The sequence below is a fragment of the Suricata suricatta genome, chromosome 12 (assembly GCF_006229205.1).
Source record: "Suricata suricatta isolate VVHF042 chromosome 12, meerkat_22Aug2017_6uvM2_HiC, whole genome shotgun sequence".
NCBI classification, from domain to species: Eukaryota; Metazoa; Chordata; class Mammalia; order Carnivora; family Herpestidae; genus Suricata; species Suricata suricatta.
The window spans coordinates 93,472,666-93,498,803 of NC_043711.1; the positions used below are offsets into that span (position 1 = coordinate 93,472,666).

General features: G+C 43.1%; 1 protein-coding gene across 9 annotated transcripts in view; it reads left to right on the top strand.

Moving 5' to 3' along the window:
• The first annotated feature begins 12,720 nt into the window (after positions 1-12,720).
• NCOA3 (nuclear receptor coactivator 3) overlaps positions 12,721-26,138 on the top strand; it is a 136,301-nt gene continuing 122,883 nt past the window's right edge. For all 9 annotated transcript variants that reach the window (XM_029916161.1, XM_029916159.1, XM_029916163.1 and 6 more), the window contains exon 1: positions 12,721-12,864. The gene's annotated coding sequence lies outside the window, so the exon portion shown is untranslated. The remainder of the gene's footprint in view (positions 12,865-26,138) is intronic.

The following is a 26,138-nucleotide window of genomic DNA, read 5'->3' on the forward strand; positions in this document are numbered from 1 at the left end:
CCCTGTCTCAAAAATAAATAAAACATTAAAAAAATTTTAATAAGTATTTGGTAGGAAGAGGGGTGAATGAAGGCCTCACAGTGCTCACAGAGTTCTGCTAGCCTTGGCCACATGGTCACGCCGCTCCCCTGGCCACACGGTCATGGCGCTCCCCGATGTCTCTAGTTAGGGCTTTGGCCTTCAGTTACTTCCTCTATCTTTAGGTCTCCATGGGCCATCTTGTTTTCCTTCCTGCAACCTACCAGCTTCTCACTCCCTTTTTATTCTTTTTTAAGAATTTTTTAAATTTTAAAAAATGTTTATTTTTGAGAGACAGAGATAGAGCAGAAGAGGGAGGGAAGAGTCAGAGAGGGAGGGAGACACAGAATCCGAAGCAGGCTCCAGGCTCAACACTATCAGTACAGAGCCTGACTCGGGGCTCAAACCCATGAACTAACTGTAAGATCATGACCTGAGCCGAAGTCGGATGCCCAACTGACTGAGCCACCCATGCGCCCCTCAGCTTCTCACTCTCTACTTTGCTTGGTTCTTGGACAAACTTGCTTGTCTTTCTGTTTATGAAATATATTGTTCTTTCTCTCCTATTTTGGTTCCTTTTTTGTGTGTCTATCTCCCCCGTGGGTCTGATCCTCATACTCTGTCTGCCTGGGGTCTAATCGAATCTTTACTCGTCTGCTGATTCCTATCTCCAGGAGGACTGTTTCTGCGTGCTGTAATTTGGGGCTGTATGAGCCCAGGGCCCCATTTCCTGTCCTTACTTTTGCATTTCACCCCAAGACCCACGACGCCTCCTTCTTCTGGCACTCACGGTGTCAGTTTGCACTTACTGGTTTGGTTTTCGGTTCCATTTTAGTTTTTTGGCCTGCGGGGATTTCCCTCACTTTCTTGTGAACTCGGTTTTTCGTTTGCAAGAATATTTGTTATCTTTTACCCAGAATTGTCAGATGCCTTTGTCGTGGGGCGGGGAGGTGTTCCAGGTTGTCCGGGTCTGCGTACTGCTGGGGTGAACTGCCTTCACTTTCCTTTTTTAGTATCTTCTCTCTGCCTCTCAGCTCCGGGTAATCAGTTTCTGTTCTTCATGTCTACCCTGGGACATCCTCTTGTTGTCTGTTCTTTATCCCTTCAGGTTCAAATCCTTTTATTAACTAGTCAATTCACTCCAGAGTTTTCTTTTTTTTAAGTTTGTTCGTTTGTTTTTTTAAGCAATCTCTACCCACAACGTACGGCTCCAACTCACCACCTGGAGATCAAGCGTCACTGAGCCAGCAGGTGCCCCCACTCTGTAGTTTTCTGATTCAAAGTCATACGAAATGGAAATCTGACCAGTCAACCTGTTTCCTGTTTGGCCCAATACGTTTGTGCCCAGCCACCCCAGAAATCACTAGCCGAGCCCATGTACTGGCTGCTGCTGGGACTAATGGCTGAATGCAATGCAGTCAGTGGTGTGAGCAGAAGTGGCCTGATCCATGGTACCAAAGACAGTGACCTCTGCCCTTCCTTTAGACGGGCCTGTGGGTGGGGTAGGCATCATAATTGATGTGTGTCATGGCGGATCTGTAACAGACTCTGCAATCCACTTGATGGATAATAGCCAGAGGGTGGTTTAAAAAAAATTTTTTTTTAAAGCTAGAATCTTCACTTGGCTTACTCCTGGCATAGATATTGTTTTCATGCCTCAACACATCCATTCCTCCGACATTCCTGCTCTATAATTACTAAATAATTAGAAGAAGGTTTAGCCATTAAATAAGCTCACTGTCATCACTTTAAAACCTAACTTCATTAAAAAAATTATAGAAAAGAAGAAGGAAACTGTAATTCCAGGGCTAGGGTCAGGGAACCTTTAAAAGCCCTGAGATTCGGGGCGCCTGGGTGGCTCAGTCGGTTGAGTATTGGACTTTGGCTCAGGTCATGGTTCATGGGTTGAAGCCCCACTTCGGGCATGCTGCTATCCACACAGAGGCTGTTTCGGATTTTCTATCCTCCTCTCTCTCTGCCCTTCCCCCACTTGCGATCTCAAAAGTAAGTAAAAAGTAAACAAACAAACAAACAAACAAACCTCCCAAAACCAAAAAGCCCTGCACTTTCATGATGGGATGCCATGCAGACAAAAACACAATGAAGATACTCAGCGTGACCCAATGTGGAAGGATGTCCCAGATACCTACTGGAAGTGCAAAAAGTTACGGCGAAGCACGGCATAGGGTACACTGTCATTTGTGTTACAAAAATTTATCTGTGCCTACACATGCGTGTTTAGTTGTAAACGCATCTCTCATACAGTGTCTGAGAGATTGGCAATGGCGGTTTCCCCTGCAAGAGTGGTTGGGTGGCCAAGAGACTTGACCTGGCATCTTGTTTGTGGAATTTAGGAAGAAAGAAACAAGGAAAGAAGGAAGGAAAAGGTGAGGGAGGGAAAATGTAACGAATGCCCCACAGGCGAGGCGGGAGGGTTTTACTGGAGGGGCCTCAAATTTGTCCTTCTTTGGAGGAGAAGGTGGGGCCGGTGGAATCTGGCTCCTCAAGGCCACGGTCTCATAGACCGCCACCCTCCCACTCTCACCTGAACTTATCCTGGGAAGGAGCGGGGGATTTGGTTCTCGGTTCTATCTACTAAGCCTGGCAAAAAGGCTTGAGGTTATGAAAGAGAATGTAGGGGCCAGAAAGTCACCCTCCTTGCTCAGTGCTTTAAGCATTTGACTGTGAATCACAGCGACAAATATATTTCACACAGTGATTCAATATTCACACTTCTATATATACTTGAGATAAAAATTTTAAGAAACAATACATACTATGGGAGATCCACTCCGATGTTTCGTAAAATTCCATCTCAAGTGTTTTAAAATAGTGGGCAAATTCTATGATGTTGATTTTCAAACCCATGAACGGGTTTTGACTCACTATGTAGAGAACATGATATTGTCTAATGAAGCAAACTTCAGTATTGCCTTTTGGGGACACCGATGTGTCCATCTTCAAAGCTGTCTTTTCCTCTGAACCCAAAAGCTCCAACTTCGGTGATTCTCCCATTTCAGAACTTTAAGTTGCCTTGTTTTAAAACATGATCATTGCTAGAAAACATCTCTGTCTCCTCTCATGGCCCCTTCTGGTCCCATTCCTTCCTCCGCTAGTCCTAGGAGGGTCTTAGGTTTGCATCATCAACCTTTTTTTTTAATGTTTATTTTTGAGTGAGAGAGAGAGAGAGAAAGAGACAGGGTGTGAGCGAAAGAGAGGCAGAGAGAGAGAGAGAGGAAGACACAGAATCTGAGGCAGGCTCCAGGCTCTGAGCTGTTAGCACAGAGCGTGATTTGGGGCTCGAACTCAAGAACCGTGGAATCATGAGCTGAGCTGAAGCTGGAAGCTTAACCGACTTGAGCCCCTCAGAGGCCCCAGAGGTCATCAAACTATAAATAGACAGCCTTCGTTAATAAGATCTCTACTTCTTTCTTCATATTTTATGATTATTCATACCTGTTAAAATGTTTAAGAGAGAGGTACAAGGAAATTCATTGTAATAGTAACAGACAGGAAACAAACGGAATGTCTGCCAATAACATCCACATTCTTGTGAAAGAGCACGACAGCTCTCTGTGCACTTTATCATGAGGTCCTTGCAAACACAAAGGCCAAAACACTGTGGACATTATGCTCTGAAGAAGCAACACATATATAAGTCAGTGTAGGCACAGACTATCCCTGGTAGGACAAGTAAGAAGATGGTGATGGTGGGGGTGCCTAGCTGGCTCATTTGGAGGAGTGTGCGATGCTTTTTTTAAAAAATTTATTCATTTATTTTGAGATAGTGAGACAGAGACAGAGAGAGCAAGGGGAGGGGCGGAGAGACAGGGAGAGAGAGAATTCCAAGCCGGGTCCCAGAGCCTGCTTGAGGGCCCAACTTGGGACTCGATTTCACAAATTGTGAGATCATGAGCTGAGCTGAAATCAAGAGTTGGATGCTCAACTGACTGAACCGCCCAGTGCCTCATGGTGTGACTCTTGATCTCAGGGTTGTGAGTTTGAGTCCCACGTTGGGTATAGAGATCATTTAAAAATGAAATATTAAAAAGAAAAAGAAAAAGAAAATGGTGATGGTATATCCCTGGAAAGAAGAAGATTGGAGAGCAGGGGTGGGGAGAGGCTTCCTTTTTACTTTTTACAAACTCTTCTTACCTTCTGAATTTCTACCATTATTTAAAATTGTTTTCTCTTCAGGGGCGCCTGGGTGGCTCAGGTCATGATCTCGTGGTTTGTGAGTTCAAGCCCCGCATTGGGCTCACTGCTGTCGCCGCAAAGCTCCCTTAGGACCTCTGTCCCTCTCTCTCTCTGTCCCTCCCTCGCTTGCGTGTGCACGCTTGCTCTCGCTCTCTCTCTCTCTCTCTCTCTCAAAAATAAAATAAAATAAATTTTTTTCTTTTCATATCTCTGAACAGGCTGTGAAAATTACTAGTTTCACAATTGCATTAACCACAATGGGCGCTTAAAAGAAACACAACAGCTTTATTGAAACATGATTCACGTGCCATAAAATTCCCCCTTTCAAAGTATACGTGTGAGTGTTTTTTAGCATATCCATAGTCGCACTGTCATCACCACTACCTAATTTCAAAATATTTTCATCCCTCCAGAAAGAAACGCCGCACCCCTGCTTTGCCACCACCCCCACGCCCCATCCTCCTGTCCTTAGCAACCAGCAACCTACTTTTTGTTTCTTTAGACTTGCTAATTCTGTACATTTCACATACATGGAATCATGTGATATATGACTGGCCTCTTTCACTTAGCCTGGTTCTCTTGCGTAATAGCATGTATCTGTACTTCATTTCTTTTTATTGCCTATCATATTCCACTGAGTGGATATACATTTTTGTGGAACCATCTATCAGTGGATGGTCATTAGGGTTGTTTCCATTTTTGACTGTAAGGAATAGCGTTGCTATCAACATTTATGTACAGTTTTTTTTTTTAAGTAGGCTTCATGCACAGTACTGAGCCCAGAGTGGGGCTTGAACTCTCAACCTGAGGTCAAGACATGAGCTAAGATCAAATGAGATCAAGAGTCAGATGCTTAACTGACTGCGCCAGCAAGGCGCCCCAGCTGTGTGAGGGTTTGAGTGGACTTCTGTTTTAACTCCGTTTGGGAATACACCTCGGCATGGAATTGTTCGATTATACGGAACTCTATGTTTCTCGTCTTGAAAAACTGCCAGGCTGTTATCTGAAATGGTGCCGCTTTTTACAGTCCTACCGGCGGCGGATGAGAGTTCCAGTGTTCCCTCAACCTCGCCAATGCTTTTTTTTTTTTTTTAATTTTAACCTTCCCACAATGAGTACTTTTAAAGCATATGGTAGCAAACTATTTTTTTCCTAAAGCAAACATATTTAATAAGTAAGTCTCTGAAAGAAAAAAGAAAACCAAAAAGCAAAAAGGGAGCTGGGCTTCACATCTTCCACCTGCGCAGAGTCATTTGCACGTGTGGGGTCGGGGAAGCCTCCCAGGCAGCCAGGTGCCAATTTCAACTGGTTCTTAAGACGCTTCTGGAATGAAGATCATAGGTCTCCAACCCCTGTTCTAGGTTTAAATAGCAAGAGGTGTGAGCCGGGATACTGTGGATCAGAAGGCTCAGGATGCTTTTTGCTAACTTAAGATTTACCTTCAGGGGCACCTGGGTGGCTCAGTTGGTTAAGCATCTGACTTCGGCTCAGATTCATGATGTTCGAGCCCCGCATCGGGCTCTGTGCTGACAGCTCGGAGCCTGGAGCCTGCTTCGGATTTCCTGTCTCCTTCTCTCTCTCTCTGCCCTTCTCCCACTTATAATCTGTCTCTTTCAAAAATAAATAAATGTAAAAAAAAAAAAAGATTTGCCTTCAATGCAATTCTTCACAGAGGTGTTTTTCCCCTTTTAAGAAAAACAACAAATAAAGCAATCCCGGGCTCAAAATCTCTTCTGCCTATCTGTGTGACTCCCCCTCAGCTGTGTATCCCCTCCCCAGGAATGGAGAGGTTCAGAGTACACACAGCCTAGGGGCGGAGCCTGGCCCCGGGCCAGCTCATTTTCAGATCGGGTATTTCAAAACAGAGTGTCAGGCTTGTGCAGAGCTTAGGGATGCACCCAAGCATTCTATTTTCACTTGCAGGGAAATTTCAGACTATAATAAGTATCATGCAGCAAAATGGGGGGGAAGGAGGAAATTGTGACTAACGTTTGGGTATGAATTCCTGCAAACCTCGAGAATGGAACTACCCAACGTGATCTTCATTAACATTTATCGAAGGTGTACTTTGTGCTTGATACCATTTTTAGGGCTTTCACCGTATTGTTTTATTTAATCCTCCCATGAAATAGGTGTTATTTTAGTTCCCATTTTAGGAAACAGAGGCCCAGAAAGTTCAAGCAGCCAGTCATCACCACACAGGTTTATAAGTAGCAGAACCAGCTGAGCAAGTCAGGCAGTGGGTGCAAAGACCACACTTTTAACCACTAGGCTCCATCGTCACAGCAAAAGAAGGAAGAATGCAGTGGACTGTCAGGGGGACAAGGACAAAAGCAAAGCCTCGGGGTTATCCCCAAACAACTGAGAAACATTCACTCATTCACTCAGAGGGAAGGGTTGAAATAGTAAATGCTTGGATTCCCAGATTCCTTTACAGCCAGCGGTCACCTATCTCCACTATAATGAGATGTAAGGGGACATTTGCTTCCCCGGGCTGGGGGAGAGGGGGAGGGCTCGAGGGGGAGCAGGGAAATTAGCAGAAAGAGTTTTAAGTCTGGAAAAAAGGGGGGAGAGAGGTGTGTCATCTGTCTTGACACCTATTCACTTTTCTGCTTCCTGCATTTGAACTGGAATGGGAATTGATGTGATTCTTCAGCTGTGGCAGCTATCTTGTGCCCATGAGGTTATAAACTAAGGACAGAAAGCCAATATGCTGAAGATGACAGAGAAGGATTGTAACCTCCTGGTTCTTGGTGAACATGCTCTGGATCTTTAGACATATGTGACAATTAAATGTCTTTACTGTTTATGCATCTATGGAGAGGCAATAAAGCATAATGGTTAAGATTACGGGTGTGTGAGCCTGGGTTCATACCCTGACTCCAGCACTTAGTAGCTTATACTGTTGGGCAAGTGACTCACTTGTTCGATGCTTCCGTTTTTCACGTGTAAAATGGAGATAATAAAACACCCACTGCTTAGGCTTATCACACAGGTTAAATGAATTAACATATATAATGGACTTTGAATTCTGTCTGGTAAATATAAGTTTTCTCTGAGTGCTGGCTAGTATTATCTGTTTGTGAGTGCCAGAGGTTTTTATTTTGGAAAATGTCAAGTCTACAGAAAAATTTCAACAATACAATCAACACCTGTATACCCTGAATCTAAATTTACTAATTGCTAAAATTTGCCATGTTTGGTCACATTCCCTCTCTCTCTCTCTGTGCACACGTGTGTATATTTTCCCCCACTTGAATTATTTGAGAGTAAGTTGTAGCCAACTTAGTTAGTATGATTACCAGCAGCCTGTAACTTGCATATCCACCATGTGACCCAAGCTAGACCAATTGATCAAATTCATCATTTTTTTTTCTTTTTTTAAGATTTTAAGGAATCACGACACCTAAGCCAGGAGTAGTGAGGGGTGGTGGGCTCGAACTCACAAGCCCAAGGTCAAGAGTTGCAGGCTCTACCAACTGAGCCAGCCAGGCACTCCTTGAACTTGAACCTTGGAATAAGGCTATGAGAAGATAGGGAAAAAAATGATTGATTGCTAGATTTACTGTTGGTTCTGGAAAAGATACTCGAGATCTTCTTTTCCCTTTGTTCCTGACATGTCCAGGCCTGATCTTCCGGTCTTCCCTTTGATTCTGTGAGCGTCTGCCCATCATTTTACTCCATCCCATAGCCTATTGCTGTTGCTTGCCACCCAAGAACCTTGGAACACTCTGTTGCCCTTGAGGAAGTGAGCACCAATGGGGGGCGGGGTGTGGAGGCAGAGGCTGTGTGAAATCAGAATTGTTGTAGGCAGAATCTCTTCATTTTTGGAGGGCTTTCGCTAGGTGACCTTCCAGTCTCATCCTTGCAGCCTTGTGCTTCTGTGTACCCTAGGCCAAGGCAATTTTACTGGGGTCTTTTCAGGATCTGAGACCACTCTTCCTACCTATTGAAACTTTTCAGCCACAGGTCAGCAAAAGCGCACACACATAGAATGTTTCAGTTATCAATTGCTGTGTTAACAAACCACTGCAACATTTAATGGTTTAAAGAACAACCATTTTACTATCCCTCATGATACCGAAGGTTGATTTGGCTCATCCAGTGGTTCTTCTGTTCTAGATCTTATTGGTGGGGGCTGTAGTCCCCTGAGACTCCAGGACTGGAATGTGAAAAAAGGCTGACTCATGGGGCTGGGATTGTCGCTGGGACGGCCGACTGGAGTGCTCCCTTTATTCCCATGTGGCCTCTCCAGGGGCTTGGGGTTCCCAAAACATGGCGCCTGTGTTCTAAGAGGCAAGAAGTGGAAGCTGCAAATCACCTTAAGGCATGAGCTGGAAGTCCCACCATAAAACTGCCACCATTTGCATTCATCACACAGTTCCAGAGCAACCCCAGTTCAAGGAAGAGGAAGTAAAGTTTACCCCTTGGTGAAGGAGTAGCTTGTGCAAACAGGAAGGAATGACAGCAGACATCTTCACGGACTACTTACGTGAGCGTGTCACTCATTTGGCTTAGATTTTTAAGTCAAGAGTCGTATTTTCCAGGGGGGCCTGGGTGGCTCAGTCTGCCAAAGCATTGGACTTTGGAGCATCTGGGTGGCTCAGTCGGTTGAGCTTCCGGCTTTGGCTCAGGTCATGATCTCATGGTTCATGGGTTTGAGCCCCGCCTCAGGCTGTATGCTGACAGATCAGAGCCTGGAGCCTGTCTTCAGATTTTGTGTCTCCCTCTCTCTCTGACCCTCCCTTGCTCACGCTCTCTCTGTCTCTCTCAAAAATAAATAAAAAATTAAAAAAAAAAAAAGCATTGGACTTTGGCTCAGGTCATGATTTTGCAGTTGGTGGGCTGTAGCCCAGCATGGGACTCTGTGCAGACAGCATGGAGCCTGCTTGGAATCCTCTGTCTCCCTCTATCTCTGCCTGCCCCCAGCAAGTAAATAAACATTAAAGAAAGAAAAAAAAAAAGAATGGTGTTTCCCAAAAGTCACTCAGTATGAGATTAGGTACGGGTTCCATCCAAACCCTGCATAATTCAGCGCAGAAGTTGCTTTCTCCTGGAAGCCTTTTTCAATACCCCTGAAGTTAAAAGGTCTATTCTAGGGTTCTCAAACAACTTGTACATGTTTTTTAATTTTTACTTTTAATATTTTTTTGTAATGTTTATTTTGAGAGAGAGAGGGCGAGGGCGTATGCAGGTGCAAGTGGGGGAGGGGCAGGGAGGGAGAGAGAGAGAGAGAGAAATCCCAAGCAGGTTCTGTGGTGTCAGAGCAGAGGGACTAGATCCCATGAACCATGGGGCTGATGTGGGGCCTGATTCCTAGAACCAGGAGATCGTGACTTGAGCTGAAATGAAGAGTCAGACACTCAATGGACTGAGTCACTCAGGAGCCCCCAGTGGCCCCCATATTTTTAAACTGTTAATATCAGTTACACTTTCTGTGAATATATATACTCTATACGGATATGTGTCTATACATACCTATACATATCTATGTGTATAGATATATATTTTTTGGTCACATAAAGGAACCCGTTTCTTACAGGCCAGCAACGATTCAAAATGGTGGAACTTCTCCTGCTCTTTCCACTCTTTTAGGCTTCTCATGGCTGAGCGTACTGTAGAGCTGGTAGTGTAGGGCCGGGTGCCCCTGGCTACCGTTTTCAGGCAGGAACTACAACACCAGATCCTGACAGCTTTTCTTTTCATCTTAGTTTTGCCACAGAAGGAGCAGAGGTACTTGGCGTGCTGGCTTATTTCAGTCTTCACCAATTTCCTGTGGGAGGCCCCTTAACGGGTCCCATATTTATTGAGGATTCCAAACTTCTTGCTGTTTAGTCATGTTGCGCAGACTAGGTCTGAGACCAGAGAGCTGAATATATACGTGTATGTATACATATATATATATATGTAACTGATAGATGGGTTTCTTTTTAACTTCTTTCCTTTCTTCTTTTTCCCTCTCTTTCCTTCTTTCTTTTTGTTTCCTTCACAATGATTTAAGTGCCCATTCTAAGTCAGACACTCATCTACGTGCTGGAGACACTTGAGTGAACTCTGAACCAAGTCCCTGTCCCCTTGGAGCTTATGGTTTAGAAGAACTACCTGATCGTCTATGTTTTTTTTTTAACTTTTTTTTTTAAGTTTATTTAAGTAATCTCTACACCCAACTTGGGGCTCAAACTCACGACCCTGAGATCAAGAGCTGCAAGCTTCTTTACTGAGTAGACCAGGGGCCCCAGATCTTCTTTGCTTTAGAAGATCTACCTGAATGACAATAGGTAGCAGAGCTCTGGAAACATCAGGACTGTCAGTGTCTCGCACAGGATAAGACATGAGAGAAGATCTATTACTTGAGATCAGAGATGGAAGTAGAGACCAAGACGGTTAGGGTCTGGGTTTTATCCCAAATGCAATAGGACACCATTGGAACCCGTTCAGGTTGGAAGTGACATGACTTAGCACATGGTTTTCCAAAGATCCCTCTGGCTACTGTGTGGGGAGTGTTTGTGGGATTACTAAAGGGAAAAGCAAGGAGAGCTTCAGTTGTGCAGGTGAAAGTTCATGCAGGGTTTAGCATTCATTTCTGGATTCTCAACATTAACACAGTATTTATTATCCATTGTCTGTCTGATGAAGGATTGAATACAAGAGGCATATACCGTCTGAGTGAGTACTCTTGCTAAACTATGTAGTTGGGGCCTGAGAATACAACAGAAAACAAAAGAGACAAAAGCCCTATCTTCATGGAGTTTTCATTCTAGTGAGGAAAAGAGATAACAAATATCATAAGTAAACAAAAATATATGTTGTTTCCAAAGATAAAAAAATGCTGGGGCGCCTGGGTGGCTCAGTCAGTTAAGCCTCCGACTTCGGCTCAGGTCAGATCTCACAGTTCGTGGGTTTGGGCCCCACGTTGAGCTCTGTGCTGACAGCTCAGAGCTTGGAGCATATTTCAGATTCTGGGTCTCCCCCTCTCTCTGCCCCTTCCCCACTCATGCTCTGTCTCTCTCTGTCTTAAAAATAAATAAACTATATAAAAAAAATCAAAGTAGAGAAATCAGGGAAAGTCTCACTGAAGAAGTGACATTTGGACAATAAGGGGTGGGGAGGAAGGTGAGGGAGGGGGCTATTTAAACTTTCCCATGCTGGAGGGGTGTGGTGGGGAGGGTAGGAGTAGAGGGGGTGGGGGATGGAGGGGTTGCAGGGTTGGGGTGGTTAGTGAACTAGGCAGAAATCGCTGGGGCAGGGCCTCTGAGGTCCAGCTGTGCTAGGTATGTTGGAGGGATCCCCAAGGAGTCCAAGTGGGGCTGGAATATAGCAGCGAGTTGGGCGAGAAGTGGGTGATGAGGACTGAAAGAGGATAGACAGGCTGTGTGGGTTTTTGCAGGTTACTGTAAGGATTTTGGAGGACAGATATAAACTGACTTGGTTTTTATCAGGACCTCTCTGGCTGCTATGTCCAGAGTAGGCTGGAATGGAAGCAGGGAGAACAGTGAGGGAGCTACTCTAGTAATCCAGGTGGGAAAGGGGAGTGGTGGAGCGTAAAGTGGTTACTTTATTCTATTCACCTTCAAGACACCTAATACTGGTTTAATAGTATTATCTAAAATAGAGTCCATATTAAAACCCCCTTCCTGCCGTCTTTTTTACATTAAAGAAAAAAAAAAATCTTGATCCAATTAAGGTTCTCCTATTGCCATTTGGTCTTCACCTCTTTCGTGCTTTTTAAAGAGGCCAGGCTAGGTGTTTTGTAGCATGTCCCACATTCTGGATTTGCCTGTTTGTTTCTTCATAGTTTGGTTCAGGTTAGCTGTTTTTTTGGCAAGGATACTGCTACAGAGGTGGCACTGTTCCATCCCCACTGCATCAGGTCAGGGGACAAGTAGTGTCAGTTTGATCCAGGACTGGTGATACTAAGTGATGGTGTTTGGTGATTAGATCTCTTTGGTTGAGGTGGTGTCTTCCAGATCTGTCTACTGCAAAGCAAGCTATTCCGTGGGATACTTGGGGGTTGAATATATAATGAATATACTATTGCCCAACGACCTTTCACCCAGTGGTTTTAGCATCTAACGAAGAGCCCGGTGGGACCTTTCACCCAGTGGCTTTAGCATCTAACAAAGAGCCCGGTGGCTTCTGACCTTGTACCTCAGTTTGTTCATCTGAACAACGGGGATAATAGTGGTCCCAAAGGGATGCTTTTTTGAGGATCAGTACTTGGCACACAATAAACGCTCCGTAAAGGTTAGCTATTACTGGATGAAGGCAAGTGTGGCAAGATGAAGGGCAGGGCCGAGGCTGCACTCCAACACTCCGGACCCCGCCGCAGCTCCCAGGCAGGGAGCGAGGGACACCGGCCAGAGGGTCCTCACCGCCACGCCCTCGCGCAGCGCGAGCGCCGCCGGGCGGGGGCACCCAGCGCCCAGGCCGCGCAAGGCCCCCTGGGACCGGTAGTGCTGGGCGTGGCCTCGGGACTACATATCCCGGAGGTCCCCGCGCCGCGGCTCCAGCCGCTGCCGCTTCAGCCTCTACACAGCGACGGCGGCTGCCGCGGCGGCTGAGTCGGTGGCGGCGGCAGTGGCGGCGGCTGCGGGCTGAGCGGCGAGTTTCCGATTTAAAGCTGAGCTGCGAGGAAAATGGCGGCGGGCGGTGAGTGGAGATAAAGGAGGAGCGGCGGCGAGCGAAGGGGTAGAGTGCGAGGCGGGGGTGAGGAGGGCGAGTCCCCGGTGGCCGCGAGCCGGCGGCTTGAGGCTCCGCGGTGGCGCTGAGGGGCGCGCCGAGCGCGGGGTGGGGGGCACGCTGAGATAGTTTTGGGGTGTCGGGGCCGCGCCGCTTCACCGCAGCTTGGGGCGGCCCCGCGGCCCGAGGAGGGGAGTTGAGGTGGGGCGGCAGCCGGCTCGGGAGTCCGCGGGGATCCCCGCACCGAGGGGTCACCCCGAGGAGTTTGGGGGGGACCGCGGGGGTCCACTTTTCCCTCCTGTCCCTGAAGTTTTATCTCCCCCCACAGCCCTTGGGGCTGCTTTAGAAAGCTCCCCGCGTCTGCCTTCCGCTGCCTCGGCTCCTTCGCAGTTACTCGGAAGAATTAGGGGGCGGGGGCAGCCGCGGACACCCCCGCCGACCCCCACCCCAGCCCCCAAGTCGCACCCAGAATCGGCTCGCGTTTTGTTGCCGCTTCCTCCTGCGCTCGGGGGCGTTTTTAATATCTTAACTCGCATTATCTGCGGAATCTCATTTTGGGCGCGGGTAAGGTTCTCCGCAGTTTTCTCGGTAAAAAGGCATTTTGCTACCTCCGCTGTGAAGGTTGGGGCACGGCAAGCGGGAAGTTGGTGGGTCACATTGGGGCTCCGGCTGTCTTCATCCGTGCGCTGTTGTTTCCCCCCCCGTCCCCGTCTCTGATCTTTACAGACGTTGATTGAGTTTGTAATGATTTAAATCGTCTCGCACATGCCTTAAAAAAAAGAAAGAAAGAAAGAAAAAGGATCCGTGAGTCGTTGGAAGGCTTGGCTGCTCGAGGGCACTCGGGGTGGAAAAGTTAACCAAAAGAGCAGGGGGGAGAGGGGGGAAAGCATCGTCTGCCAGTCGCAGTCACGGGAGTAGGTCGCGATTCCAAAATGGAATGACACGAAAGGTATGAAATTGTCCCGAAGTCGAAACTTTTTTTCCCCCGTCGCGCCCCCCCCCCCCCCCGCCTGGCTCGAATGGTGAAGACTTCCTTTTTTGCAGTTTTTGAGCAGCGCTTCAAAGCCAACCTGTTTTTGTTATTAAGCATGTACCGTAAAGAAACAGGAAGGCGAGTACCAGCTGTCTCGCTGCAGTGGTTTTTTAAATGGAGTTGAATGAGTGGAGTGAGTGGTGGGGGTGTGGGGAGAGATTGCTGCATCTCCTGGTGGAAATGCCCGGCCTCGGATTCTCCTCACTGGCCCCCTGGCTGCAAGAAGGCTTCAGTATTTGTTGCAGCAGGTTGTAGAGAGGATGATGGAAAAACAAAAACCAACCCCCCAAACATACGTCTTGTCAATGTTGCATAAACGAACATGTTCAATGGAAATCTGGAAGTTCAGGAAATATTTGTTCTTGGGAAAAGAATTTAGATTCTTGCTCTGTTTAGAATGGGTTGTACCAGATATAATACCCCACTGGAAAAAGGTCCACACACATTGAAAAACGAGTCTCTTCCTTATAAACCCTCCAATTCCGGCTCTTCGGAAGCCGTAAGCGTCACTGGTTTCTGGAGTATCCTTGGTCTTCGGAATAATTATTCTAAGATTTTTATTTGCAGTATGACCCTTGCCGGGTACCAAAAGCAGGAACATAAAGCAAACAGAAGAAAGGGGGAAATGTGGTGGGAATATTGTTTCCTTTTCACTGTCTTGGAGAAATGTTGATAGCAACTAGAGAAAGCTCCTGAACTTGCCGCTGATGTTGCCTTATGCACCAACACCCTTGAAGAAGTAACAATTTGCCGTCTTTAGGATGGAGAACGGCTGCCAGGGTTCATTGTATGTAAGATGAAGCTTCTGTTTGTAACATGTAAAATGATATTGAACACTATAGCTCCTGTCACTGGAGGTTGCTTCAGGTTCTGCATTTAAATGAGCAGTAATCTAGGTTGCCCGTGATCCTAAATTATAGTGGTATTTTATATATTGATAGATGTGACTTAATTGTCCAATCAGCATTAAAAAAAAAGGCATATGCCAGCTTCTAGCTTATAGAACTACATTTTGAACATGAAGATTGTAGAATAAGTGGGCCGCTATGATGCTTCTAGAGCAGTCGGAGGAAATATTTCTACTGTAAAAGACTCCTTTCCTACAGAGGCTTCGAAGATGCAAAAACAACCCCAGCATAATTAACAGGATTTCTATTTTTGTAAGTTCTAGAATGGTAGTGTTAAATTTACCCACACTAACAATTCATTAAAGAAATTCAGTACCACTAGCGTAATCCCATTAGGGATTGCATTAAATAATTTCACTATATTTTGACGTTGAGTGTACCGTGCACCCCCCCCCCCCCCCCCCCCCCCCCGCCCAAGAGTTATTGTATCAGGGATATATTCTTATTCCTGTAAAAGAATTGTTTCTCTAAATTGCCTCTCATTCCCTGGACAAATAAATTAGAATTCATTCAGTGAGGAGTGTACTGTTGGACTCTGGATTCTTTTTTTTGAAAATGTGAAATAGAAAATAGTTTTTGAAATGATTACTTACTAAAGCCTTCTTGATTGGTCTTTTGAAATAAACTTCAGGGACATATTAAAGATAAGTTTTTTTTTTTAATTTAGTCTTTTGTGTATTAACTATGATTCTAGAATGATTCTAAATCTTTTAAAGATGAGTATGTTTTTGAGAAGTCTTTAAAAGAATAATCAAAAAATAGTTCAGAACCAAATTGGTGTTAAAATAAGTGGCTTTATGGTTTCTTTTTGCATTTTTTAAAGAATATATAATTTCAAGCCCTGGCCTGAGGATGTAGACTACTTTGAAAACTTGATTTTTCCAAGTTTAGAATGAGTATAGCCGGGGTGCCTGAGTGGCTCAGTCGGTTGAGCCTCCGACTTCGGCTCAGGTCAGATCTCACATTCGTGGGTTCGAGCCCCGCGTTGGGCTCTGTGCTGGCGGCTAGCTCAGAGCCTAGAGCCCGTTTCCTGTCTTGTGTCTCCTTCTTTCTCTGCCCCTCCCCCTCTCATGCTGTGTGTCTCTCTGTATCAAAATACATTTAAAAAAAAGTTTAAAAAAAAACAGAATGAGTATAGCCTCCAGTGGCTGTCTACACTGGTGAGCAACCACAATTTAATGTGGTTGTTACTTTAATGTTACCTAGGACTAGAAAGAGTTGTTGGTCGTGTTGAAGAGTTTCTCATGTTTCTCATAGGTTAAACTAGAGAGTACCTGTCCCTGTTTGGTTTGAACTTATTATATATCCTGTAGTGTAAAATATTCTTTTTTTTCTTCATTGAGTATTTAAACCTCTGGGAGCAGAAAATTAGTATTGGAAATGAATGTTAACTTTTCTTCCTTCCCACACATAGTTCAACAGATTAAAGATACAGGTAACTATATGTTGGTTTAGAGCCACAGGGATGGCATGGGAATTGAATGCTGTACTAAAATGTAGGCATTTTCTTCCATTTTATTGAGTGCTTTTTGGAGGTGGGGGAGGGGATCACAAAATGAACATTTCTCAGTAAAAGTGTTGGGGGGCCTTATTGTAATGAGGTTTATTCCTTCTTTTCCTTAGTGTTTGCTGCGTGAATTCTTTTAGCCCATTGGCTTTCTGACAGAGTTTCTGGCAGATTATTTTGAGTTAAGGGTGCAGTCTATCCAGAATCTAACCTTATTTTCAGCTCCTAACAAATAATGGAACTGACTTGAATTTAATCCGCCATTCCCTTTCCTACCGTCTGGTGGAGAGTTGTTAAATGAACAGGAAAATGGCCAGAAGATACACAGCGGGGGTTGAAAGGAAGACCTGCACTGTCTGGGAGGCTGATTTATCCACATACTGGATAATCTGACTACACACTGCCAGTCCCCAACTTTGTCAGCATTAACTCGGTTTGGTAGGTTCTGCCGGCCTAGGTCAGTTTGTGGAGGGTGGGGGCAGTATTAAAGGTTTATTTAACTGTAGTAAGTTTGTGGCCTAGAGGCAAAGGAAAGAAGTCTGACCTATCTGGCAAACAGGCTTTACCTAATTCAAAGAATATTTTAAGAGCAAATGTACTAGTCTTTTCTGTTAGTATTTTTTCCTATTTTTCATTAGAAATGTCTGCATCCTATTTTTTTTTTTTTTTTAATCTTTCCTTTCTGGGAAAGAGTGTGACTTAAAAAATTTGTTTTTGAGTATAACTTTTTTTGGTATGCTGTTCACCTATGAAGGTATTCTTCTGAAATGTTTAATTTCTTTGATGAGAGGTTAAGAGTGAGGGTCCTGAAGTTTCAGTTTTTGGAAACTAGGCTGATTAGATTACTAAATTTAACTCTTCATTCACATAAGGATGAACAGGGAATATTGGCACGGGTACCACAGAGTAATGGATAATCTACTGCTCCCTGGGGCTTTGCTTTTGGTCGCTGTAGCAGCTGAGTAGGAGTAGATGGATAGATGGGAAAAGACTGCAGAACTCAGCATAATCCTCAATTAGGATAAGCCTCATGGTTAATTGAATGTTGAGTGTACAGGTTAAATCCCATTATAACAAACTCCAGGGGACTAGCTAAATTATTTTGTTGTACTGGGATTGAGCTTTTTTGAATATTGTTTTAAATAAACTAGTCTTTCTGTTTTTGTTAGAGGTGTTGGAAAAATTTTTATGTGTTGTAACAATCTGAGAAGTTGTTACTCATGAACCAGTATGTCCAAGGTTCAATTTTAATGCTTTTGCCTTTAAAAAGCACTCATGTTGAACTGGGCATATACTTTATCCCCCTCCCCGCTCCCACGTTTAGGTCTAGAGTAGCTCCATTGGTTTATCTCAACAGCCAAATAAATTTATAAGTCCTACTGCCATCATCAGAGTGTGGTCAGAGGAAATGGGAAATTCCCTAGGTTTCCAGGTGACTGCTGCTGGTAGTTTTTTCTGCCCTTGATAACTTTTTAGAGTAAATGTATATACTTCACTTTTGTGTGAACTTTACTTTTCGATAATTAAGGTAGCGCTTTTCCATTGATCACAGTGTAGTTCGAGACAGATCTATATGGTGTTAAAAAAAAAAGTGATGGTTGTATTGTAGTTATAAACGTGGAGTTTTTCAGAAACAGGATTAGTATACATATGAGAAAAATTACTATTATGCTTGGCCAGAAGTACACTTTTTTCCCCGTCTTATATTTTTTAGATTGATGTCTGAGGAACTTGAGGCATTTATATCCCACCTTTACATCTAAGGCTAGCAGTTTTAGTTTGCTTAGAGAGTTTTGATTGGGTGCAGCAAGACATTCTTGAAGTCATTCTTTTAAATAGACGTTCCTTGAAGGAGGGAAAATCTGAAAGAGGGAATTTCAAAGCAACCCAAGCAGTGTTTTGAAAGTTCTCGAGTCAAGAATAATGGCCTGCCCGTAGGCAGGAAGCCTGCAGTCCTATTGTGGTATTGTTCGTCCACCTTACGCATTTGAGAACTTGAGCACAAAAGAGGAGAAAGCGTGGGGAGGGGAAGAAAGAGTTTTAACAACAACAAAAGAGGGGGTGGGGGAGACTTTTAGGGTAAATATTCTTTGCTGTTCTGTTTAAGTGAAATCTAAAACCAAATTATTTTTACTTTGAGAGGAAATGTTTATTGTAATCTAAGTGCCCTAGACTGACATTTTTATAAATGAGAGTTAATTGCTACTGGTGGAAAGAGCAGCATGATCATACATTCAGTTTTCAAACAACTTTAAAGATAATAAAAAAAAATCTCGGGGTATCTGGCTGGTTCAGTCAGAGGAGGATGCTTGAGGCTTGATCTCCGGGTCATGAGTTCGAGGCCCATGTTGGGTATGACGATTGCTATAAAATAAATAAACTTGAAAAAAAAAACCCTACACCTGAAAACCTTTGACTGTTTCTCTCCTTTTGTCACCTAATCAGTGTCATTTGTTAGCTTGTTACTTTGAAAATGATACTTGTGAAGAGTTGAGAATAATTTGCAAGCTAGTACTGTTAAGCTTCATGCAAATCAATCTCAAGATGTTCTTTAAATTTATAAAAAAGGGGGTGGCATATATGATCTCCCAGAATTCATTATATTGGAGAATTCTATAAACTTAAAGCATTGTATAGATTCGTAGAATGACCTTATATTTAAGTTTTGTTGGTCAGACAGTAAATGGATTAGCTCTTTATCCCAGGTGATGGTAGCCTTTCAGTGCTGACCCATCAGGTGGGAGGGAGGGTGATTTTTGAGCTCCTGGCTTCATAGTGTATGCTGCAAGCTGCAAAGTGTATGCTTGCACTTACGTGTCTGGGGAAGGGGGAGGGGGAGAGAATTTTCAACCTCCTTCTCTTTTAAGAAAACGAAGTCATATTTTTCTTTACTCTCAGTAAAGCTGTCATCAATGAAATGGATTATTGTATTTAAGTCACTCTGTAGAGTAGCTAGATCAGCTTGATTTTGTTTCCAGATTGAAATTTGGCAAATTTATTTGAAAATGTTTTAAGGATTACCCAGCATTCTTTTCACCACCAGATTGTGTCTTTAGTCTAAACACCCTCTGCTCCATCCAAGCCCATCTCTTTCCTCTTTTACCTGCCTGGTGGGGGCCGTGTTTTATAAGACTTTCATCTCAGCTAACGTTAGCTGGTTAGCTGGCCCCATTGACGTCTGAGCAAGTACCAGGTTGCATCTAGGAAAATCTAACTTCGCCAGTGAGAAAACTCCACATACACGTTGCATCATCCATTGGAGTGCCGGTAGTGTTGTCTTCATAGAATGAGACAGGACTGTCACTGTACTAAGTTTTAAGAATAATCTCATCAGGAATCAACACAGTGAACTCAGGAACCTGCTTTCAAAGCGCACAACCACATTTTGAAAGGTAGAAGCCTTAGGTGTAGGGATTCCAAGTTAGGTGAACCTGCAATTGTGAACTTGCTCAATGAACTCCACTTTTCTATTTCTTTGTTCAAAGTACGAAATACCTCTCACGTGTTTTTTTTTTTTTTTTACATTTTATTGATTTTGAGAGAGTGAGCCCATGCACGAGTGGGGGAGGGGCAGAGAGGAAGAGAGAGAATCCCACGAGATTGTGGGAGGGGAGGTGGGGATCAGGACCTGAACCCTGAGCCAAAATCAAGAGATGCTTAACTGACTGAGCCACCCAGGCACGCCTCCCACATGTTACTTTTTAAACTGACTTTATACCAGCATTCAGCCTTCTCTTAGTTATGAGGCCTTAAGCTTTAATCATCTTTAATGTGCTACTGTTTTGGCGGTTGCCCACTCCCCCACGCACGCATGTTTATTAAGCTTGTAGTGTTGAAGGCGCTGCTGAGAGTCAAGGTTTTGACCTCCAAGTGCACACAATCCATCAGGTATTCACATCACTTCAGTACGAAGCAATCTATTTTGCTTATAAAGATCAAGGAGAAGTTCAGAAGAGAAAGGACTACTTCTGACCAGGTGATCAGAATGCAGGACTTGAAAGCAAGAGTAAGATCTTAATACGGAGAGGACAGCTTCTGTTGGTGAGAAATCATTAGCAGTGGCTCAGAGGTAAGGCGTTTTAAGACTTGGTCATTTAAATATTCAGTAAATGTTAGTGGATTTGACTAGACTGGTTTTGTTTTCACAGAATCCTATTTATACGTTTTTCCTAAATAAATTTTCATTACAATTTCTAAAACTCTTGTTCAGGGCCTTTATTTCTTGATGATTGTAATAGTTTTTGAAGTAGTCCCTCTTCTTTCCCTAAGCCCTCTCTATACTTATTAAACATCATTTTGATTACATTTTTGGTTAAAAATTTGCAGAGTACAATCCAGATTCCTTAACCTAATATTCAGTTCTTAATCAGGGTCTTTTTAAAAAAATCAGTCTTTTCCCATTTTTGTTGCCTCTTGTTTGAGTCATACTGTTGCTTTTTGCCTCTTCTCCCTTGTATCTAGTCATTGAGGTCCAGTTCAGAGCCTGTTGTATTTAAGTAAATTTCCCAGACCACCACAACTGAAAATAATAGTTCTTATTTTCTGATGTGAATCTTAATTATCTCTTCACATGCACAGGAATCCGTGTTTATTGATTGGTGGGGCGGATTCAGTCGGATTGTCTGTTTTTAAAGGGTGGGGACCATTCTTTTTACAAGCTTTTAAAGTCACCTATTATTTTTTCACTTATATTCATTTTAGGTCCCCCCCCCCCGCCCCCCAATGCTTGGCATTTGGATATGAAAGTTTCCAGAGTTCTAACTCTCAAGTCAGCTTTTTTCTATCTGGAAATTGAGCTAAATTAGCATCCTAGTCCTAGGGGCCTATGTCTTCCTTACAGAGTTGTCCCCGATAAATCATGTCTGGGCCTTAGGATTCCTATTTTCCACATGTCCTAAGCCTGCTGGACCATCCTTCTGGGAGGTGTTCAAATGTTTTTATTCAGTATCACGGTTCTTCAGAGAATTATTCTAAGCATTGTAGGCATTAAAATCCCTTTGTGAACTAGGAGCTTGTAATCTAGTTGAGAAATAAAGTATAATTAAAAAACATAGTTGCAACAACATAAATAAGTGGTTCAGAAGTTTAGAGGAAGAAAAGGTCATTTTCAATTGGAATTGTTAGGGAAAACTTCTTGGAGGAGATGGAGTGGATCTAAAGGGAATTAATTGCTGTTTCTGATCTCTCTTTCCCACATCTTTTAATTTGTAGTGCTTAGTACAAGTAAGTATATATATAATTTTTTTAAATTGAAAAGAAGGTATAAACATGGCAGAGTTGAAACAATATAAAAAGGTGTATGTGTGTGTGTGTGTGTCTGTGTGTTTGTGTGTGTTTATAAATCTATCTAGCTAGCTATGTATATATCTTGAAAAAGTAAGGATTCTGGTCCTCCAGGTCTTTGGGTTATACCTACCCCCCTTCTCAAAGGATCTTCTGTGCAGATAGTTTTGGATGTCTCTCCAGTATGTGTGTGTGTGTGTGTGTGTGTGTGTGTGTGTGTGTGTGTCTTACCCTACTACTAAAAATTACCTTTCCTGTGTTCTGATTTATATTCTTAGATATAAGCTAGAAGTTAGCGTTTATCCAAGCTAATATGCCTGGACAGTGTTGGGTGTTAAATGTCCATTATCTTATTTAACCATCTTTTGTACTGCAGAGCCCTTTTTTTCCTCCTTCAGCTGAAGTCTTTTATAAAACCCTATTCGAAATAGAAAATGCAATTTTATTAAAATTTATTTTCTAAGTTGAAATCAAACTGTTTGCTGCTTATAACGGCAGTGAAAATGAGATTGCTGTGATGAATATAAAATTTGAAATTGGGTCCTTAAGAACTGTTATGGGTCTAAATCCATCTCTGCTTCTAGTTTATTTCTGTATTATGAAGATCCCAACTCATATAGAGATATTGTTGCAAGTGGTCTCAGTTCAAAAATAATTTTTGATATATGTAACATATATACATTGTAAAATATTTTTTGATATATGTAACATATATTGACATATAGGTACACATGGGACCACTTTAAAAGGTCCCGAAGGGGATACAGTGGAAAGTAAGGCATCCTTCCTCCGCTGTCTCCTGGCTACCTCCTTATCCCCTGTTCAGAGTTCTTGTTAACTGTAGAGTCACTGTTAACTCTAGATATATATATAAATGTATATGCTTAAAAGCTTTTAAGTTTAATTATTTTCTCCTACATTTTTGGGTAAACTATATTGAAGTATAGCATACATTCAGAAAAATGCATAAGTACAGGCCTATACATTTTCAGAAAAGAAACTTATGTAATTGGCACTCAGGAGCGCTCTTCTGGATTGTGTCTCTTTGTTAAATGATCTAGGGGAGAGGTTTTGTATCTATATCTATAACTACTAAAATCTTTCTGATGGCCACACAGTACCCTGCCGTGTGGTGGACATGTCCTAATTCACCCAGAGCTGTAAGGAGTATCCTCATACGTATATCTTTGTCCCAGGTTTTGTTATTAAGCATATAAAAATTTCTGGAAGTAGAATGCTAGAGTCTTAAAGAGTATGACTAAGTTTTATAAGAATTGCACGTATCCCCCTGTTGTAGATGCCATATCAAGAGGTGTGTGGAAGTGCTGGCTTCCCTGAGTTCATGCGTTTCTTTTTTTTTTTTAATTGTTCCAGTGTTATTTTTTTTTTTTAAATTTTTAAATGTTTTTATTTATTTTTGATACAGAGAGAGGAGACAGAGCATGAGAGGGGGAGGGGCAGAGAGAGAAGGAGACACAGAACCGGAAGCAGGCTCCAGGCTCTGAGCTAGCTGTCAGCACAGAGCCTGATGTGGGGCTCGAACCCACGAACGTGAGATCTGACCTGAGCCGAAGCCGGAGGCTTAACTGACTGAGCCACCCAGGCGCCCTCATGCGTTTCTTTTAATGCTTTTATGGTTTCTTTTTCTTTTAGAACATAAGACTCAAGTCTAAAAATTGAAAAAAATGTAGAATAAAACAAGTCAGGATATCGAACTGTTAGCATAGATTAATGAGGTGGTAAACTACAGTATGTTGTGACACTACTCTGTTTAAGGTGTTTAAAGATGTTTAAAATGTACTTACTTAACATTTGGGTGTGTGTGTGTTAAGATTTTTTATAAATTAAAAAAATTTTAATGTTTATTTTTGAGAGAATGAGAGAGAGACAGTGCTAGCAGGGAAGGGGCAGAGAGAGAGGGAGAGACACAGTCTGAAGCAGGGTCCAGGCTCTGAGCTGTTAGCACAGAGCCCAACGCGGGGCTCCAATTCACAAGCCATGAGATTATGACCTGAGCCATAAGAGTCAGGGAACTTAATGGACTGAGCCACCCAGGTGCCCTGCTTTTTTGTTAAAATTTCTAAATGTTTGTTTATTTTTGAGAGCGAGCGAGCACATGCACACAAGTGAGTGGAGGGAGCACAGAGAGAGGGAGACACAGAATCTGAAGCAGGCTTCAGGCTCTGAGCTGTCAGCACAGACCCAACATGGGGCTCGAATTCACAGATGGCGAATTCATGACCTTAGCTAAGTCCAACGTTTAACAGACTGAGCCACCCAGGCGTCCCTGGGTATGTTTTTTTTTTTTTTTTTAAATGATTTGTGGGGCGCCTGGGTGGCTCAGTTGGTTGGGCCTCCGACTTTGGCTCAGGTCAGATCTTACGTTTGTGGGTTCGAGCCCCGCGTCGGGCTCTGTGCTGACAGCTGGCTCAGAGCCTGGAGCCTGCTTCTGGTTCTGTGTCTCCTTCTCTCTCTGCCCCTCCCCCTCTCATGCTCTGTCTCTCTCTGTATCAAAAATAAATAAAACATTAAAAAAAATAATTTGTAGAAGTCCATTTTGAGGTATAATTATACTAAAATTGAGCATTTTAAGTGTGCCATTTTTTTGACAGATGTAAATTGTTGTTACTGCCACCACAATCAAGGTGTTCTATCTTGCTCATTTGTATTTAGTCTTCTAGGTTTTGTAGTATTTAGTGAGCCACTGTTTGGCCTTTTGTCATTATAGTTTACTTTTTTCTGTTTTTCAACTTTATCGAAGTATAATTGACATTTGATTGATTATATCTATTGAAAGTGTACAATTTGGGTTTTGACGTCGAAGTCTACCTGTGAATCTGTCCCCACAATTACAGTAATGGAAATGTCTGTAACTCTGGTGGAAGTATCCTTGCATCTCTGTGTAACCCATCCCTTCCATCTTCAGGTGATCGCCGATCACCCTTAAGTCCCTGAAGGCTAGTTTACCGTTTTGGGAGTTTTATATAAATGGAATTATTTGCTGTGTACTTCCCCCCCTTTGGTTATCAAATGATCCTTTATTGAAATATTTTCCCATGTAGTTCTTTTTTTTTTAAATTTATTTATTTATTTTGAGAGAGAGGAGGAGTGCGTGTCTGTGAGTGGGGAAGGGGAAGAGAGGGAGGGAGGGAGAGAATTCCAAGCAGGCTCCCCTCATACATGGCACTGACTTCCTCACCGGCACACCTCAGGTGTAGACTTTGATCTCCGTTGGGTTCAGTTGACCTTAGGTGGCATGGTGGAAGTGGCTGATGCCTAATGAACCCGGAGTTGGGATGATGGAAGCAGTTGCATCTTTGCTGCATCTGCACTGAAAGTCAAAAGTACCAAGTACTTTTGTACCCAACATGGGGCTCAAGAGTTTCATGTTCTACTGACTGAGCCACCCAGGGATCCCGACACTTAAAGATTTTAAGAAACTGCCACTTGTTTCCCAAAGCAGTGTAGCATCTTCTGTTTCTCCCAGCAGTGTGTGGTGGTTTCGGGTATTCCACACTCTTACCAACACTTGGTATGGTTGGTCTTTTGTTATTTTTTTTAAGATTTTTTAAAATTAAAAAATTGTATTTTTCATTAAAAATTCTTTTCATTATATTTATTTTAGAGAGAGAGAGAGAAAACGCATGAGTGGGGGAAAGGGGAAAGGGAGAGAGAGAGAATCCCCGGCAGGCTCCACACTCAGCGCTGAGCCCACAGTCCTGGGATCATGACCTAAGCCAAAATCAAGAGCTGGGTGCTCAACTGACTGATTTTTTATATTTAAGTAATCTCTATACCCAACACGGGCTTCCAATTGACAGCCCCCCGAGATCAAGAGTGTCTTGCTGTACCGGCCGGGCCAGCCAGCTGCCCCGGTATGGGCAGTCTTCTTAACGTTGGCCATTCTAGTAGGCATATTAGTGGTATCTCATTGGGGCTTCAGTTTGAGTTTCCTTAATGACTAATGATGTTGAGCATATTTTCATGTGCTTATTTAGGTGAAGTGTCTGTTCATATTTTTTTGCCCATTTTTTAAAAAAGTTGAGTTATTGTAATGAGATGTAAAAGTTCTTTAGATACAGATGTTTTTTGGATATATGCTTTAGAAATGTTTAATTTGAGACTGTGGTCTGCTTTTTCATTTTCATACCTGTTTTTGGGAAAGCAAAAGTTTTTAATGTTATTGGAATTCAATTTATTGATTGTGTGTGTGTGTGTGTGTGTTTTTTTTTGTAGTTGATGCTTTTTGTGTGTTGCATTTAAGAAATCTTAGCCCAACCCGAGGTCATTGAGATGTTTTCATATGCTTTCTAGAAGTTTTAGAGATTAAAACATTTATTTTATTATCATTTTTAAATGTTTATTTTAGAGACAGAGAAATAGTATGAGTGGGGAAGGGTCAGAGAGAGGGAGACACAGAATGTGAAGCAGGCTCCAGGCTCTTAGCTGCCGCACAGAGTCTGATGAGGGCCTCAAACTCATGAACTGCGAGATCAAGACCTGAGCTGAGGTC